Genomic DNA, 19,005 nt, shown 5'->3' with positions numbered 1-19,005 from the left:
GGACAGCATGTCCGCCGGTGCAGGTGAATGACTCTCTCCTAACAGAGACAGAGGTAATATGCGTGTGCGGTTCTGTGGGCGGAGGGCTGACCCAGCACCCCCCCACCCGCTCCGAGCATCTCTCCCATTTCTAGCATTTGACTGGAGAAGAACCTGCTCCCAGTCCCTCTCTCCCTTTTCCTCTGCAGCTCCCGCTCGGCCTCGGGTATTTCTTCCTCCAGTTACTGTCCAGCATGTGCCACTGTAATCTGACAGCCCGGAGTGCATCGCCCGGTCTGGGCAGATCAAAAACTAAATCTGTCTGTACAGAAACTTCCTTTTTTCCTCTTCGGCGATGGCTGCTGCCTCTTGATTTTGTTGCAGAGTGCAGAGTGACTCTTCCTTCCCAAACAGCTTAACATTTAAAACCCAACTAAAATATTTGACCCCCCTTTTTTATCCATCCCTTGCCTGACAGCATAGGTATTTCAGATTTTATGTTGACCTCTATTTTCATGCCATTGACGTGCTTTGCTGCCTGCAGCCACCCTGACTTCACACAGTGCGGAGTCTCGTTCTGCTCCCCCCTTTATTCACACGGGACAGCCGCGGTGCCCGGAGGCAGCCCCATTCCGGGGGCCTTGGCCTGGGGATGCTGCTGGGATTGCAGTCGCATCCCGGCTTCCCGCAGCAGCACGGCTGCTTTGGGGGACAATTCCTGACGACTTCTTGCTGTTCCAGTAACTGTGTGAGGCAAAAACCCCAGCGCACGGACCAAGGACCCAGACCCTCAGCTGGCGCTGCAAGGGTCTCTGCTGTTGAAGACTTTTTGATCCTGCAAACTGAAGGTACGGTTGTGGGGCACTGACAGCGATGCTGGGGTGCAAACTGCAGGTACATGGGGTATAAGAGATTGGTATTTCATTTATTTCACCTGCCTTATTTTAAGACTTATTTACCTCTTTTTTTTTTTTTTTCTTTCTCATTCTTCATTTATCTTTGCACTTCAGGAAAATGTTTTAGCTTTGCTGTAGTATCCCTTCAATTGTAATGATATTTTCTTGTCAGTAAATGGATTCTATCTTCAACAAATAGTGCTATTTCATGCCTTTCCGAAGTGCCCTTTCCCATCCAACACCCTCTAAGATCCGATGGCCTCCTCTACGCTCAGCACAGAAACCTTTAAATACTCACAAGTAACACAGGTCTAGAAGCACTGGGGTTTGTAAAGCTCTGCTCTTGCTGATTATATTTAACATAAACAGCAACATACAGGATGTAAACGCCATATTGTAATACTCGAACTGATTGTGCATTTATTTCTGGCTTCCTTTAGCCGTGGCCTAAGCGTGCAAATGCAGTTTGCTGTCACCCTGGCAGATGTGAGGCAGCTTGTGAACATAGGGAATATTTGTTTATAAACTTTTTAAAAATTATCCTACAGCATTAGAAAATAGAAGTCAAGCCTGTGGTGATAGGCAACGGGCTGAATAGATAAATAATTAAATAAATGGGGGTTTTCAAACTGTGCAGCTCGGGTTTCTGCTGCCAGCATGAGGCTCCTGCCCTGATGGGAGCGGGAGGGAGATGCCGGGAATGCCGCTGTACGGTTGGGGCTGAATTCAGGCAGGCTGGGCTGGGAGCAGGTCAATGCTGGGAGGCTACTGGCAGAAGTGCCACATTCCTGTGGGGTTTACCCCAAATCATTGCCAGCAGCGAGGTGGGCAGCCGGTGCACAGCCCCGCCGGACTCGGTGGGGTCCTGGCCCTGCTCCCGGTGCAGGCAGCCCCGCAGCTGCATCCCTGCCCCGCGTCCGTGCCTGCAGCCCTGCGGGGCTTAAACCTGACCGAGGGTTAGGCGTGAGAGATGCAGAGTTTTTGGTGCCGCTGAGGCTGAACCAACCATAGTCTGCTGGCAGGAATATAAATACCCAGAGACTTCACGAGTTACATGGCAGCTGAGTGTGGGTGTCACAAATGCTAGCAGTGCCTCTACGTGAGGTACCGAGAGGACAGTGAAGTGCTGGGTGTATTTATAGCCCCCAGGGCGCGCGCACCAGCACAGTGGTCCTTGGGGACCGGCGTCGCCCCTCTGCGAGGCGGCAGCGACCCACCGCCCTCCCCAGCCCCGTGGTGGGAGCAGGGTGCCAAGGCTCCTGGCCAGCAGCTGGGCTGCACGAACGGCTCAGCTCACTGGCAGGACAGGAGCAGACGTACGCCGGACTTCCCAGCTGAGAATCAGGCAGCGAGTCCCACGGGAAAACCCATTACCAGGGTCCTGAGCGGCTGCGCCTCTGCCTGTGCGTGCCCCCCCCCGGGCTGCTGCCGGCCCGTGGGAGCATCCTTGTATCCCTGAGTGACCACTGGAAGATCCGCTCATTTAAAGTGCTCAGAACACCATTTACCCTTCCTGGCATTCCCATATAGCCAAGGAACAGCAGAGCTATTTATGTAAATAATTCATAAAAGTCTTCTCCATTCAGTTTCTGGCTCTCCCGTGCAGCAGCCGCCCTGCACGCTCCTCCCGCAGACTGCGGCAGCAACCCAGGGACAGACGGAAATCCGTCAGCAAGAGCCCTGCCGCTCTCGTGGACCTTACCCAGCAGGGCGAGTGCCTCAGCTCTGCTTTAGTGGTGTTAAGAACCAAAGCCAGGTCCCTAATACGTGATACTGGCCCTTGACGGGGCCACTTCCACGCTTGCACTGTGTGAAAGAATGCGATGGCTGTGAGCGCACCGCGACACAGGGACCGGGGCATCCCTCCCACTCAAGGCCAGACACCCAGGACACGGTCACGCTGGCAGCACATGCTCTCCAACAGAGATTTCTCTGTGAAAGCGGGGTTGGTTGGTCAAAAATGCATTTCCTTCCACTGCGAATAACGGCCTTTTGTAGGAAACTGATTTTTCTCCAAGGCGGTCTCTGAGAAATGACCCAGCTATGGAGTTAACTGCCAGCTCGGCGGAGTTCGGATGAGAGGCGGGCTGTAGAGCGGCTAGTGTCAGCTATAGGACATCTTAGCCAGCATTTGGGTTATCGTAGTGCCGTGGCCACACCTTGATACCAGGCCACCCAAAGAGCCAGAAGGGACTGGCAGAGGCGGGGAAGGGACGATCCTGCATGCAGCTGAGCATCCCGAAACGATGCGCTGGAGGCTTGGGGCACAGCCCTGGCACCTACGGATGAGGGCTTGCTCACTTGGTCTCTCTGGGACCCAGCTGGGAGAAGCTCTTGGGGGTTATATGCAGTTTTCGTACCACATATTATGCTATTATTAATTTCAGAATTAAGGAGTAGTTTTAAGAAACCATATAAGTTTAATCCTTTGCAGACTACTTGCATGGTAGAATTTGAATATCCTCAGCATAAACAACTAAGTTCAGTCATACATGGAAAACAAATAAACTTTGCATTGTAGAGGAGAAATTATTTATTTGTTTGGTATTACTGGGCCTTTTTTATGGTAAATTTGTCGAACGACACTGCCTTTACGAGAGGCTGCTGCTCTTTCCTTAAAGGCTCCTCTGACCGTCTCACGAGCGAGCAGTGTCAGCACTGACCCTGGTGACCAGGAACAATTCCAGCAGGGCCGAACCCCTCCTGTGCTGAACCGGGACAGGGGTCCGGACCTGCCATGGGTGCCACAGTTGCTGGAGCCAACGACGTTGGGCTCAGGCAAACTGAAGTCCATCTCACCCCCCTTGAAGGTTGTGCCTGACATTGTGATGTGCACATCTGCATTAAAGGGAAGAACCTGCGGTTCTGTCGTGGCTGCTTTGCCTGGGCACAGACCCGCTCTGCACGGCCCCACTGGCACCGGCTGCCCTTCGGCTGGCTCTTCCCTTGGCCAAAAATGTGTCAGGCGTCCCCAGCACGGCCAGAAGCTGCTTCTGCACCACAGACCCCGGGGACTTGCTTCACTTGCCACACTGAGAAACTTTTTTCTGCTCCAAGAAAGCGTCAGCAGCAGAGAGAAACGCCTCCTGAACAGCAGGTGCCTTCAGAAACATAGATGAATGCAAAATGAAGTCATACAGATTCTGTCTCAGCGTACGGACAGACCAGTACATCCCATGTAACCAGTAAGAGCAGTACGTCGTGTGGATTTTGTTCCTGCTCCAGGAGAGCTGTGAATTAGTGGCGCTGCCCCACAGCACGTCCCAGGGGACACACGCAGCTTCGGCAGGAAACCTGGGACCAGCATGGGCAGACATTATAAAATCCCGGTTAAAAATAATAAACCACTTTTTGCTCTAGGGAGGGGACTGTACCTATGAATTTTAGTTTACGAAGTCAAGCATAATTTCTGCAAAAAGAAATCACAAATGATCAGCCCCTTCGGACAATTCCAGAGGCGCTCGTCAGCCACCGGCAGCCGGAGGAGCCGGCCGAGCCCACGGGACGAGGAGACGGTGGGGCTGGACGACGGCGCTGCGAAGAGCCCACGTTGTGCTGACGAGGGGCAGGAGCCAGGACGGAGCTGGGCATGCAATCATGTAATTATTTTTTCCACCAGCAACTCTCATGTCCCTGTTTTCTATTATATTCATTCCCTAACTGGCAAAGTAAATCCTCTACCACGTACCTCCACGGCAGATGCTCAGGGCAGCAGTGCCGGCCAGGGACCACCGGCTGGAGCCCGGCTGCTGAACCAGCCCATCCCCACCCCTGTCCCCATCCCGTCCCCACCCCTGTCCCCATCCCATCCCCATCCCGTCCCCATCCCAGGCACGGGCTCCATCCAGGGCCCCAGGACCTGGCCGGGCGCTGCTGAGGATGGGTTTTGCCTCTCCCTGCTCCCCTCAGCCGCAGTTAGGCAAATAGAACATGAAAAATGGCCTTGCAGGGGTTTTGTAGCAATTACCAACGCGACGACAACAACCAGGCCAGATAAAAGCAGCGCGCCCAGGCTCTGCCTGGGCTTTCTTTTGAGCTGCAGCTTTCATCTGCCTTAGCAATGTGTCAGGACACGTTTGGCACAAATAAAAAAGTAAGTTGTTGTTTAACATTCTTGTGTATTACTGAGCGGTGGCAGTGATGCTTCCTGTAAAACATATCTGCGAGCGTGGCAAAGCTGTTTGATATTACAGCCTTATTTAAAACAGCATTTAGATAGTAAAAGCAGTCATTTCCCTCCATCCCCACACACCAGCTACCCATTAAAATTCCTTCTCATGCTCTTGCACAAAGACTAATTTTGGCAAGAGACTGACTTGCCCTAGATTTTTAAAAGACTACTTGTTTTAAAACAAAGTCCTTCGGGGAAGGGAGAGAGCCGGGAGAAGGTCTGCTTCCTCTCCCTGCCCGCCCCGGTCCCGTGATGGCCCCGACACCCCTCGGCCCATCACCCCCGGCCCAGGCGGGTGCAGCAGCATCTTCCCCCCCCCATGGAGGGGGCTCCCGGCCCCACGGAGGGGTGATGGAGGGGAGTGGGAGCTTGGGGCACTGAGCAGGAGGAGCCAGGGGAAGATTGAAAAGCTGCTGTTCGCCTTGACATTTATACGCTAAAAATAAAGTTTCCGAAGTTAAATGGTTTTAAAAAAAAATTATGCCGATATTCAGATATTACTTAAGGGACTCAATTCAGAGTAAAAGCTCTGGTTTTATAAGCCGGCTTTCACTACCATCAGAATAGCTTTTCACCAAAATGATCTTTTATTTCAAAGCTGTTTCCTCGCCTTCAGACACTGGGCAAAATGTCACTTCACAGTCATAACTGAGCACAGCAAAAATCAGAAGAAAAACGACCTACAGGTGTCCAATGTAACACCACAGAAAATAGGTACAGAGACCCATGGAGGCAAATTAACAACTAAACCCTCACTTCAAGCAGATGGAGAAGGCTGACTTGACTGTTTGGATGTGATTCAATGAAAATGTTCTCTTGCCTTCCCTTTCTGCATGGGGAATAAATCTGCAAAGAAAAACATTTCTCTTTGCTGTTTGCTGGCAGGACTAGTATCATACCAGCGATATCTAGCATTGCTACAGCCAGCTTCATATGCGTTTCTTAGTAAGTACACTGAAAATCTTCTTTGCTGGCTCCGGGATCATCAACAGGTTGCTAAAACGGAGAGGTTAAATACCAGTGAATACCAATCCCCAGTAAAGGGCTGTATAAGCACTTGCCTTTAATGGACGTACGTAAGCAAGCAGACCTGAATTTTTGGCTAGCAGCTCTCTGCAGCAGTCCCACCCCAGGCCATGGTGCCCTGCAAGGGACGGCTCCACGGAGGGATGCTGCCTGTAAAACCTCCGCGGGTGCTCGCGGGAGCCCTGCCCGCAGCCGGGGACGGAGCCCAGCACCACCACAGCACCCACCTCCCCACTCCCAGCCGAAATTCACCCCGTCACCCCATGCCGGGCTCGGACAGCGAGAAGGGCCCAGAGCCGGTACCCGCGCTGCCACCCGTGGGCTGGATCCGCGGCTGCTGACGCCGGCGGAGAGGCTCCACGTTGGGTTTGCAGCCCCGGCACACTGCCCCGAACCTTCTCCAGCGGGTTTGGTCAGCGGCTCTGCTCGTTTAAGCTCTCCTGCAACTGATACTGGAAGGGATGACTCAGCCCTAAGTATAGTTATCTGCACCCAAAATAGAGCGGAGCCCTGCCTGCAGCTCGCCCGGCTCACGGGGCGCGTGTCAGCCCGCTGACGACTCCTCGCTCGGCCGGAGCTGAAGGTGCGATGCGGAGCGGCAGCTCGCAGGCAGCGCGGGCTCTTCACCTGCTTCGGAGCAGTCAGCAGCCATCCCGGAGGGGATTTTGAAGTAAACCTTCGGAAATTAATTCGCTTTCCTTCCCAGAATTGCATGGCTACTTTGTATTTCTATAGAAACAAAAGCTTTCAGTTGCTGTTTTTCTTAATCAATTTATCCTAACCAGAGAGCTTATGAATAGGATCAATTTACACTGCATCTAAAAATACACTATCAACTACATACGTACATCTAAGGGGGGAAGTGTGTATAACTACGTGCATGTGTACCTAAAATGCTAAGATCCAATTGTAATTTATACTATTTTTTTCCACTTCAAATGACACATTTGAAATTGCTTACTGCAGTACTCAGCCTCGCAGGGAGAGAAGTTGTACAGCTTCTGTCTGAGATGTTTTCTACCACCCTTGTTCTACAGGGGCTGAAGAAACAGGTACTACCAGCGTGTTCCCCTGAAGCCCCCTGCACTGCCCCGGGGCTCGGAGCCACAGCCCTGGGAATTCATGCTGGCCAAGAACATGCGGCAGTGAATGCAGCCCCATCGGCAGAACGGCCCCCTTCCCCAAAGGTCCAGTATCCCAGTGACCGACTTGCTTTAATATGGCCCTTGCTGCAGTTACCATAAGTGTTTTAGGATTTCCAAGTTAGAAATTCCTGATACTTTGCTGTAAAGGGTGGGGAGGCAGAAAACGTGATGCACTGGCAATAGACAAATGGTGCTTTGGTAATTTGCCCCTGTGCCCATAAGAGTCAGGAGCAGATCTAGAAGCACCGGTAAGTTCACACCAGTGGGAAATCTCCAGGAGGGAGCAGAGGAGCCGGAGCCACTCAGCCCCATCGCCCTTTTCGTCAGCATCCAACGCCAAGAAGATGAGGGGCTGTGTTCTGGGCTCTGCTTCGCCTCTTAGACCGAACTGTTTAAAATATCAAACAAAAGAATTTGCCTCTTAGGCTAAGACAAACTTGAATTAAATTGTGACAGGGTCTACCCCAGCAAACCCCAGAAATAATTTGCAGGCTGTGAGACGCTCCTGCGCCTCCTCGGTGCGACCCTGCTGCCAGCAGGAGAGGCGCGGGCTGTGCTGCTGCCTCGCCTTCCCCCACTGCCGCGGTACGCCTAATGGCAGCTAGTGAATACAAACCTTCGGCTTAATTACTGCATTATGACTAACCTCGCTGTCATCACTACCTGTAATTAAATGCCAGATTTAATATTTGAAGCTAAGCAGGTGACATGGCAGGAACAGAGGCTGCCCGGAGCAGCCTTGCTGGGGCGCGGTATTTCCCAGCCCCATTTCGGAGCCAGGGCTCTTTCAGCAGCAGCCGCCAGCCCCGCTCCTCCTGCACCACCGACACGCAGGTGGGACGGGCTGAGCCCACGGGGCAGCCGAGGGGGCTCGGGCAGGCTGCAGCCCCCAGCCCGCTGCGCCGGGGTGCTCTGCGTCGGGCTGATGGGGGGGAAGAGCCCCAGGCTGATGCTGGGAGGGAAAAGGACTTAGGAAGTAGAAGTCAGGTGGCTTTAGCCAAAACGAGAACAGCAGATTCATTTTACCATGGCAAAGTGCAGTGAATTACTAATTTTCTACAGGTTTTTCTCTGTCTTCTGAGATAGATACCCTCATCTTGCTCCATGTTGCCAAAGCAGCAGCTCCTCCGTTTGCCCATGTCGGTGCCTGTCGAGGTGGATGTGCTGCACCTCACCTGCCGCAGCACAAGATACCGAGGGGCCCTGGGACACTGGGGCCGAATCAGGCTGTGCACCCCCAGAAATCCCCCGGGATGCCTGGACTGAACCAGGCTGTGCATCCCCAGAAATCCCTGGGATGCCAGGCTGATCTGGGCTGTGCACCCCCAGAAATTCCCCAGGACACCAGAGCTGAACCGGGCTGTGCACCCCCAGAAATCCCCAGGTGGGAGCTGCAGCAGCACGCCCGCCGGGCTGGTGCTCCTCAAGAAGCTTTTGCTCTTTTCCTAGTAATACTTTTAAGGGTATAAATATGCATATGAGATCACTCAAAATGAGTCATTTTTCAGTGTCATCTAGTTATTAGTTATATTATATGATATTTGCCAGCTCATATTGTAAACAGTTACTTTATATAACATATGGAGAAGTGTGTCAGGCTGCCAGTGGTTTTCAAGATCTCTGCTTTGAAAATGATTTGAGTGTGATGCTCGTTTTCATCGACTCCAAACCTGTAAAGTTGTTAACACGTTTTATCCAGTAAAATGAGGTGTAATGTAATGCAGGTGCAAGTGTCATGAAAACTTTTGAACTATGCTCTGTGTGTGAAGGAGATAATTTCCCCGATGCCTAATGCCCTTGCTAGCACTGATACTGTGATTTGAAGAAAAGGCAGCAGCAACGAAAGAAATAAAAGGTCCCTGTAACACTATTCAGCTTTATGCAGGAAGCATGCATCAGGGCTGGCACCGCTTCCCTTCCCATAGATCTGCTTGGACTCTCTCTTGCAAACTACCGGCTGATGCTGAAGACTCCTGCTCTCCTTACAGGCTACAATTTGTCATTTGCAGACTTTAATGTAAAAATATGTAGGCGCTATCTGGAGATGTGCAGTTCCAGGTACTGAGCAAGGAGGGTCACTCCAGACCACTTAGGCAGGGTCACCGGCGACAGATTCCCCACCGCCACGCACCGTGCGCCATCATGCACAGGCAGCAGAGAGAAACTTAAATCTCTAGCAAGGCAGGAGAGCGGCGTTTTGGCTCCACTTTGAGCAAGGACGTGGGGTTTGTGGCACGCAGCTGAAGGTAACAGTCACCGTCTGTCACTGCCTGGGAGCAGGCAGGCAGAGCCACCAGCCCTGCTCCCATCGCCGCGATGCCCGTGGGTGCTGCAGGACGGAGCAGGTCTGGGCTCCCAGCCCCGGAGTCCAAACACGGGACCCCTCCACCGCCTTCACGCCCCTCGTTTGCCAAGCCAGCCCCTCTGCCATCTGGTTTTGTTCTGCGGCTGCTCAGACCGGCCTCAGCAGCAGCGCGGAGGCACAGCCCGGATCCCGGCTCACTCCCACGGCTGGGCTCGGCAGGGACCAAACCCGGCACAAACGCTCTGGCTGCCGAAATACGCGGCGCTGCCTGGGTTCGGCAATTCCCGGGTCGGAGCGGGATGGTGAGGGCTGTGGCACAAACCTTGCGCCCGCATCCCTGGCCGTACGGCTTTCGCAAGCGGCTGTGCTCGCCAGCTGCTTTTAGCCAGCACCAGTTTGTCCTTAGCCCCGTGGAGGAGAAAGCAGCCTTGTTTTAGGAGAGAGCTGTGCTCCATGACGAGACAGGACTTGTGCCCCATCACCATCACGAAGCCCCCTGAGCCCAGCCAAAGCACCCACCCTCGAAAAAAGGAGAAGTTGCACAGGAGAGGCTCTAGAGGCGGCACGGACACTGCAAGTGTTCAAATGGGCTTTGCTGTGGCTGGCGAGGGGCCTTTCTGGCTTGGAAAAGAGACAGACCACAGCTCTTATTTCCCCTCAGACTTCTGGGCTATTTTAAAATAAAAGCAGTTCTGCCCCAGCCCAGTGCAAGTCAGTGCTGTAATTGCTCGATCACCAGGAAAGTTGGGATGCTGGGAGACAAGCGGCACGTGCTCTGACGAGCTGCTTTCAGCCCTTTCCTGGTGACTTGATGTCTCGTGGCTTGCAGGGAGAGATGTACGCTATTATTTCAACTTTGTTTTGACTGATAATGAGAGGGAAGGGGGTGCTGGAGGCTGCTAGCATTGTTTGATTTAAGTAACTTCAGGAGAACTTCTCAGTGCTCATCTTAGCTCAGGTAACAATCCATGCTGCTTCATTAACCGTCCCCCGAGCACCTGGCGTGTCAGGAGCTGGTTATTCGGGAAGTGGTGCAGGCAGGCAGGCAGCCGGCAGCGACACCTCCCGAGAGGTGCCGAGGCTCCGGCATTTTTCCTCTGCTGGATGCCCCGAGCTTGGCTGGTTACTCACTGCCTCTTCTAAGCAATCGCCACAGCGAGTGTGTCAATCTCTCTGGTCACCATTGGATCTGAGCCTCAGTGCCTTTAGCATCCACTTCTCCCCCCAGGCTAGGGGAACACTGTCCCCAGGAGAGAAGGGGACGAGGAGCGATGGGGATGCCCCAAACCTTGTGGACAGTCTGTGGAGCAGCAAAGTACTGAGTCAAAAGCCCTAACCACCGCATCAGCTCTCTCAGCCTGGCTGCAACTATAAAAGCCACTTAACTGGGATATAAACTTTCTCCAACAAATCTAATACATTTGTTTCAGTGCCAAGTGACCATTAAATGAACATAGTCCAAAAACCACATTAGCACGTCCTAACCAGCGAGTCCCAGGGATGTTGAGGGCAGCTGGAGAGAAGGGGTGCGGGCTCCAGCCCAGCCTGCTTGAGCTGCAACCTCGCCAGCTCAAGTATGCAAGCTGGCGGTAGACGGTCCAGGTTCATCATGTGGGAGCAGGGGCTCAGTCTCACAACCAACAACTTCAAAATGATGACACAAGGCCTGATTTGGCCAGGCAGCACTGGCGGTGGTCCCGAAGGCCAGGGTGCTGGCACAGCCCTCGACCCCCAGCACCCTCAGCAGAAGCAGCAATGCTCAAGGCAGCGCCAACAGACAACTCCTGCCACTGTGTAAGGTGACTGATGCTGTGGACAAATCCTTTCACAGCTTCTGGAATATAGGCAGAGAGAGGAGCTGAGGATGAGAAGCGAGGGCAGCCGGCGTGCCCTGGGAGAGCCGGCAGAAGAGCAGCCCCGTGCCCGGCTGGCATCCAGCACTGCGGTCCAGCCCCTTCCCCTCCCCACCGCTTCTGCTCCCAGCATGGTTCACCTTAGCCATAAACTCTCCATAGAGATTTCAAATCAGTGATAATATGTGCTGAAGCGTATTCCCAGCTGGCAGCATGACGGAGGAGCTGCATTATCTTTCCTGGCTGCACTTTCAGCTTAGGCAGCGAAGCGTGAACTGGTGGACGCCCCCCCCCCCACCAGCGCTCCCCAGTTTCCCAGCCTCCCTTCAAAACATCTTCCCAAACCCCGCTGCTGCCACCGCTCCAGAGCTATATTTAGCTGCTGGCTGTCGTGCTCTCTCTTAATTGTCTGGTTAAAACATTCAGTAAGATTTCAGAGCTAGGTTTAAAAAATTTGGTTAATACCTTTTGCACGGCCATTTGTTAGAAATGCCCAGCAGCGGTGGCAGGAGGCTGGCACACACGTGCCCTGATCTGTCCTCGAATAGCACCCGGTGCTTTCATCCCCCCCGGCTGCCAGCGGGCCAGGGGCTGCGGTTCCCCGGGCTGGCGGGGGAAAAAGCAAAAATTGTGGTCTTTCTTAGTGGGCTTAGTACCGGGTGGAAGAGCTCTACATGGCTGAAAACCGACCCGGACAGTCCGTGAATCAAAGCTGCTTTGTACGAGATACTGATGAGGTAGAGAAAGCTTGTGCAGGTGGAAGCCAGAGCTCCCTCTGCAGCTCCAAGACATGACATTTCTCCCGTACCAACCTGTGGTTTCCACCCCCGTCACGATGCTCCAGCAGAACCAGGCACCCCAGGGACCCCGCTGTAGGGTCACGGAGCTGTAGCCGTGCCCAGCTTATCTTCGGCCCCCCCGGCCCCCCCCGTGCTGTCCCGCCGGCGAAGCGCAGACCTGGCTCCCATCTCCTGGCGGTGACGGTAGCGGCATCGCTGGCTTCGGAGTGCCAATTCCCTAAGGAACCCAGCCGTGTCGCCGTGGGTGAGGTCGGGGTGAGCTGGCAGCAGGACCCCCGCTGTCCCAGGCACGGCATTGCCCCCCCGCAGCAGGTCCTGCAGAGGAGCCCAGCGGCGCAGCCAGGAGGTCATTGCGCCGGTGCCCCGACACCAGCCAGCCGCACACGGATAATGATTAATTGCTGAGCAAATGTCCCTTGCGCTTTTAGCATTTAGCGCTAACCTGGTACCCGGTGAGCAGCGAGCAAAGCCAGAAACACACGGAAAATGGATTTCCCTGTAAAACACAAAGGTACGGCCGTCCCACCATCATGGTCGTGGACTCTAAGGCTCATATTTGGAAAGGGTACATAAATACTGATATAAGTGTGAGCTCCATTTCAAAGCCACTTAGAAGGCTACAGATTAGATAAAACTAAAGGTATTTCTTTAACAAGGACTTAACTGAAGCAGAGACAATTAAGTGCAATCCATTGCATTTCCAACTACTTAATTAGAAACAGGACACTGTAGGAAATTATCATACCACATCATTTCAGTAAAAACCTTTTCAATAAAAAGATTAAACATGCCTATAATGCGTGAAGATATGAGCAGGTTATAATTACTATTGACCTCACCTCATCAGCAGTATTTAATTGATGTCAGGGTCTTTGCCTGCTTGTTCAAGTTAATCAGCATCCTTGGTCCTCCAAAGACCACATTTGCAAACCTCCTAAGGAAGCAGAAATATTTCTGGGGTTTTTTTTCTCTCTTTTCTTCAACACGTTTCTCTGAAATGCTGGCATCTCTGGCTCTGCCAGGGGCACTCACTGCCTGTGTTTTTAAAATAAAACACTAAAATAGCTGCTCAGAGCCACCTCCTGCCACTTGTGTTTCCCAGCCACTTGCAGCATGTTCATTTTTTCTGGAAATGCAATTTTACACTTTTGGGAGTGAGCTGCTCCTGAGTGGGCTGCAGGTGTCACACGGGGTTTTTTTCCAGAACCGCACATGCCGACCCGGGCAGATGCTTCTCCTCACCTGGGCTGGGATGCCCAGGGCGGGATGGTCCCCGGTCCCGAGTGCCGGGTCCTGGACCCGCGCAGCCCCCGGCCCCCATCGCACCCTACCGCTGCAGCATGTCCCACCAGGCAAAGGGCTGGCGGCCGACCTCGCACTTTTATAGATACACACATATCAAGGGTTTATAAATACACCGGGAGCTGGGTATGCATATGCATGGGCTGCAGCAGCACGCCGAATGGGAGGTGGGTTGGCTCCCGCGGGCTGTTCTGCTCCATTGCAGGCATACATATTTATATAGAGATTTATTTTTTTAATATCAGATTTTTTTTTTTAACCTGCTGGCCACCGAGGAGCTGAATGCCCTATATAATGGGTGTTAAAAGCAAATCAGCATGCAGACTTTTAAAAGAGCGATGCTACAGTTGAAGAGACAGGGATTTATGCCGTGCTCAAGTGCAGTGAGTTTGAAGCATACAAAGCATACAAAAGCTCCTGTCCAGACTCCAGCATGGAATAATCCCAGGCAAATTTTCTTAAATGAAACAGATTATCTGATTATACCAAAATCAAACAGAACCAGGACCAGGAAACTTCCCCTTTGGCACTGCCATACATTTACCATAAAATCTGTTACGGAAAAAAAAAACCAAACCCCAGCAATGAAACATTTCTCTTGGCCTTAAGCATCAAGCTCAGCTCTGATTAAATCCCCAGATGCCTCGGGCTCCCCACGTCCGTCCTGGCTGCATCAGGTCCTTGGGGATCCTCATCCAGGGAGTGTTCAGTGGAGATCAGGATGGAAGATGTGTCCCTTCACATCTCCTTCCCCCTCCCCTCCCACCATGCAGATGCACAGAAAGCAGATTTGGAGACAGGGCACCCCTGGCTAATCCAACAGTGAGGTCAGGATTGCAAGGTTTTTTAAAATTACAAAGCAACTTTTCCACTGCGCCTTTCATTGTGTTAAGCTGATTAGTACCATTTAAAAAGAAAAAAAAAGTAGCTTAATTCTATATTTTAGCAAAGCTTCTTTACCAAATGCATTCAGGAGAAAAATACCCCTTTTCAGAGGACCTGAAACTATTAGGAGAGATTTGCTGCAGGAGGCTGTCCTCTGCCCAGCTCCTTACAGTCATTTATGTGTCCTGGGTTTTGTTAAGCTTTTTATTTGTTAAATGCTCAGGAAAAATATGTCATAGCTGTAATGGGCTGAAGCAAGGAAACGTCAAACAAGTTCTGTGTCACCTTTGCCAGACACAAACCCACTGTTGGTTTAGGCAAGTCCCACTTAGCATAACTAAAGCTTTTTGAATCTCTCCTGCTTAGAAAACCTCCTGACTTTTGCCAACCTCCAGTCAGACCCCGTGAGAAGCCGTATCTCTGCCAGAAAGCCTCATGTGCTGGAATTAAACCTTGCCGGGTGTCAGACTCCATCTGCCGTGAGCTGCCCCCTGCACTTGCCGGGACCGACCAGGTGCTGGCAGCCCCCCGGCTCTTCCCAAGCACCCCCAATTCAGACCTCTGCCACAACTTAATCAAGCAAATCATTAGAGGCTTACATTATTTCCTACGGGGAAGCATTTGATTACAACCCCCAATATTTGAATCAGCACTGCAGCCTCCCGGTGGGGCTCGGCGAGCCCTCGATGGACCATCACCGCCGTTTACTGGCACATGGCTGGGCAGCACCTCCGTGAGCGGTGAGCTGTGCCCGGTCCATCGCACCGAAACTCCAGCAGGAAATAAAACCCCGCTGCGGGACACCATTTATTCTATATTTGCATTTGAACAAGCTGTGCTTTCAGCCAAGGGCTACAAAAGCTAAAAATAAGTAAAGAAACGAACTGTTAGAGATGGATTATTCCACCAGTGTCAGAGCACCGAGCGTGGCTGGGAGCACTGGGAGTGCTGGGAGGGCTGGGAGCACTGGGAAGGCTGGGAGCGCTGGGAGCGGCAGCCGTGCCATCAGGAGCAGAGCAGCACCTGCCCAGTTCTGCCTGCACAGGGAGCGGTTCAGCCCTGGACCAGACCCCACGGCATCTGCCAGGCAAGTGACCCGTGTCGGTGCGGGCAGCCCCGGCAGTCACTAGTGCCAGCCATGAAGAGGACGGTCAGCCTGGCCGAGCAGTCACGGAACAAGCCCCCGTGTCAGGTCCCTGCTGTTCAGCAGCGGCCCTCGAGCCTGGGCAGCTGCTCCTGCTCCCGACCCCTTCGAAGCAGCCTGTTATCACCACTCCCTTCAGCCTTCCTGTCTCTTCCCAATTCCACTTCTCCCAGCATTTCTTCCCAAGCCGGCTTTTCCACGCTCCTTGTCACTCTCACTTCGCGCCCCAGACTCTCGGCAGCGGGATCGCATCTCCCAGGGTGCAGCACCCACGGCCGCGCCTCGGGCTCCGGCTGCACTTCAGCTAACATTTATTATTGCCTGGTAGACGCGGAAAAATGTTATCCGAGGGATACCACACTCCCACGGCTGCTTTTCTTGCAATAACACTGCATTTCTGGCTCCTGTTCAGCCCCCGCGCTGCGGCAGCCTCAGCCCCCTCCTGCCGGGCTGCTGCCAGCCGGGGCTTGGGCTTCTGTGCCGGAGCCGCACTCGGCCATGCCGATGGCGAAGGCTGGATCTGCCGTTTGCCTACCGCCTACACGGCCATAGCCGGGGTCTGCGGCACAGCGGCACGGTGACCCCCTGCCGCCTGCCCTGCCTGCAGCCCGGGCTCCACCTTCCAGCTCCTGAAGAAGGGGCACATGGGGGCAAAAACATCACCTTAAACCACTTTTACGCTCCACCAGTTTGGCTGTCCGGGGCCAATCCCATTTAATTCTCCGGGTGCGGGGAGTGAGCACGGGGGGACAAGCTGCTGCCAACATGCCCACAGCGCCGAGCAGGATCAGACCTGAGCTGTGGCCCCTGGCCTGGCCGGAGGGGACCCTGCACAGAGGCTGGCCTCAGGGGGCAGAAAGTGGTTTTCTTGTAACTCAAAAAAAAAAAATCAAGCTGTGCACGCTGTGACCAAAAAGAGGAGCAAAATCTCCCCTACCACCCCGGTGGGGCTGGACGTGGTTTGTGTCGGGCTGCAACGTGCCGCTGGAGTCTGGCTGTGCTGGGGCAGGGGACATTTTTTCATTTCAGACATCATTTACAGCAGGCTGCAGCAATTCCGAAGTCAGCAGGCTTTCCAAAGTAAATGAGGGAAAAAACTGCTGTTGATTTAGAAAGTTGTTTTGTGCTTAGAGCTGGAATGTGGCTGTTTTCTGCCAATTACGCTTTTATCACAAGCCTGCCATTGATTTCGGCACACTGTGAATTGGAGACATGCTTGAGGCCCAGGTGCATCACGACATCCCAACGGGGCAGTGCTCCCCGCTGTTTGCAGGGATGTACCAGGGACTGAGCCTTCTCCTGACATGTCTGACCCTCTGAAGTTTGGAGGATGGCTACCAACTGCCTCAAATGTGGCCAGGGAACGGTGCCTGCCCACCCACCCCGGCCCCTGGCAGGGACCATACCAGCCCTCTGGCCATGCTGGCCCATCTTCAGCTCATTGGACCCACAGGAGAAACTGCCATAGGGTGCTGGGCTGTGCGGGAAGCTGGATGGAGAGGAGCCTGGGACGCGGCACCAGCAGTTTCCCAGGGGATACTTTTCTTTTCCATAGGACTAGAGTAAAACCACACATGGGAAAAGTCAAACGTGATTATCTGGGATTGTACCCTGAAGGTGCGGATAGAAAGCTAGTGGTGAAAGCCTTTGTCATTCAGAAACTGGGATTCCTAAGTCTTCATACATGAAGTTATGTCCAAAAAGGGGAGTTTCAGATTAAATGTCCCTGTTAGTGCAGTCCTGGAGCTTAGATGCCCCCTTGCCACCCCGGGGCCAGGTCACGTTCCCCAGGGGCTGAGCGGCACGAGGTGAACGTTCCCAGTTTTGGGGACAAAGGCTTTCTCTGCCATTCCCAAATGGGGAACTTTCCGTCAACCCTACGGAAGCACAGTGAGGTACTCTCTCTCTGTTTGAGAAGGCAATTACTGCCGCGTGCCCGTTTTAATCACAGCAGCGCTGCGCAAGACCTCCAAAGCGCTGTGCCCTTTCCGAAAGATGCTCTCCTCGCACAGCAAGTCGGCAGAGCCCAGCACGGGGGAACAGCAAGAGAAGGGCTTTCCCGCGGGGCTGCGGGCACCGGCTTCCACAGCAGCAGAGGGGAGAAAGCCTCGGGTGTGTTGGGGATAACGCGATCTGACCAGAAAGGGAAGGGACAGAAGAGGTGCGTCTGAGTGACAGGGGAGTGCCAAAATTAAAAGCATTTATATATTCCTCGCATAGTGAGAGCGTAACCCTGCCATCACACAAGACATGCTGAACACTGCAATTCAGGACTGGAGCAAAACAAGGTGGGTGTAAAGAGGCTAAGAAAGAAGTCGTGATGTTTTGGTAAAATGTAAATTAGAGCTCTAGCAGCATGCTCAGCAAACGGTGATCCGGATGCGAAAGCAAATATGTTAGGATGGAAGCAGGGTAAATGAAACCATCTTCTAATAACCCCAGCAGTTTAAAGGAGGAGTGCTCTGGCATTACAGTCTGTTTAAATGTGTCAGTAACAAGAAGTCGCATTAAAACATGAAGTGTTTTATTTTTGGAAAGATGATGTGTTTCTCCTCTTGAGCTTAACCATGTCCTAATCCCACTAAGAGAATGATGGTCTTATAATGTGAGCTCCTAAATAATGTATCACAGGTCAATTTAGAAATACACTAGAAAGCCTCGTTTAGCGCTGAAGGTTTTTTATTCCCTTTAGGTATGGTAATGCATTAGTTGGATCCCAGCTTCTTAGGTACTGCAAGTGTCTGGGTGTCTCTGCCCACCACACACGAGCTACTTGGCACCAGCTGGGTTTGTTGTTTGTAACGGGCCTGTGTCTTGCAAAGCTTGCTGATCTATCTCTTTGCAATGTGTGATTTGTGAGAACAACATGTATTTTGCAAGTGCCACTTGTACTCTCGTACTTCACAGAAATATCAGGAGCAGGTCAGGTACCATGCTGGGCATTTAAGGAAGCATTATCTCTTCACCAAAGGATGGACAGGGAATGACAACATCTTTCACTGGTATGTGGAAGTGGTCTCACCCTGACCCTGATTTTAGCTGTGTTTAGCAAAGCATCTACTTGTTTATTCTCCTAGATCCACTGTAGTTAGATATCACAGGTTTAGGTATTGTGGTACCGGAGAGCTGGATACAATCCCCAAGACAAGGTACCTCATTAAAGTGCCTTTGAATGGGGCAGTGCAGGTAGGGATGTTGAAAGCCCCTAACAAAACTCTTTCCAGAGGTAATTGTTGTGAAACTTGTTTTAAGAGATTGACCCCCGTTATGGGAACCACAAACACACACAGCGCCCATGTGCAAGTTCTCACTGGACTTGGCTGTTTCCCCTCCCTGAGCATCCCCGAGACGCCTCGTGTTTCCCCCCCCAGCTGCCCACATCCACTCGCACCGCTCCGAGGGACAGGGGCCGGGCAGAGCTGCCTCGGAGGGGGCGAGGAGGGTCTGAAGGACAGGACACTGCAGAGGTGAGTTTGTCACCACCAGCTAACAGTCCCCA

General features: G+C 52.8%; 2 long non-coding RNA genes across 2 annotated transcripts; one reads left to right on the top strand and one right to left on the bottom strand.

The window, feature by feature from the left end:
• Positions 1-3,384: 3,384 nt before the first annotated feature.
• Positions 3,385-12,322, bottom strand: LOC138686701 (uncharacterized). Its single transcript, XR_011325998.1, has 2 exons — positions 11,841-12,322; positions 3,385-4,169 (listed from the first exon to the last, which is right to left on the bottom strand). It is a non-coding gene; the product is annotated as an uncharacterized lncRNA (long non-coding RNA).
• On the top strand, positions 6,601-8,757 carry LOC138686700 (uncharacterized). The gene is made up of 3 exons (XR_011325997.1): positions 6,601-6,742; positions 7,110-7,259; positions 8,280-8,757. It is a non-coding gene; the product is annotated as an uncharacterized lncRNA (long non-coding RNA).
• Positions 12,323-19,005: the final 6,683 nt, after the last annotated feature.

This window comes from Haliaeetus albicilla, chromosome 9 (genome assembly GCF_947461875.1).
Source record: "Haliaeetus albicilla chromosome 9, bHalAlb1.1, whole genome shotgun sequence".
Taxonomy (NCBI): Eukaryota; Metazoa; Chordata; class Aves; order Accipitriformes; family Accipitridae; genus Haliaeetus; species Haliaeetus albicilla.
This window is presented reverse-complemented; position numbering and strand designations above follow the sequence as displayed.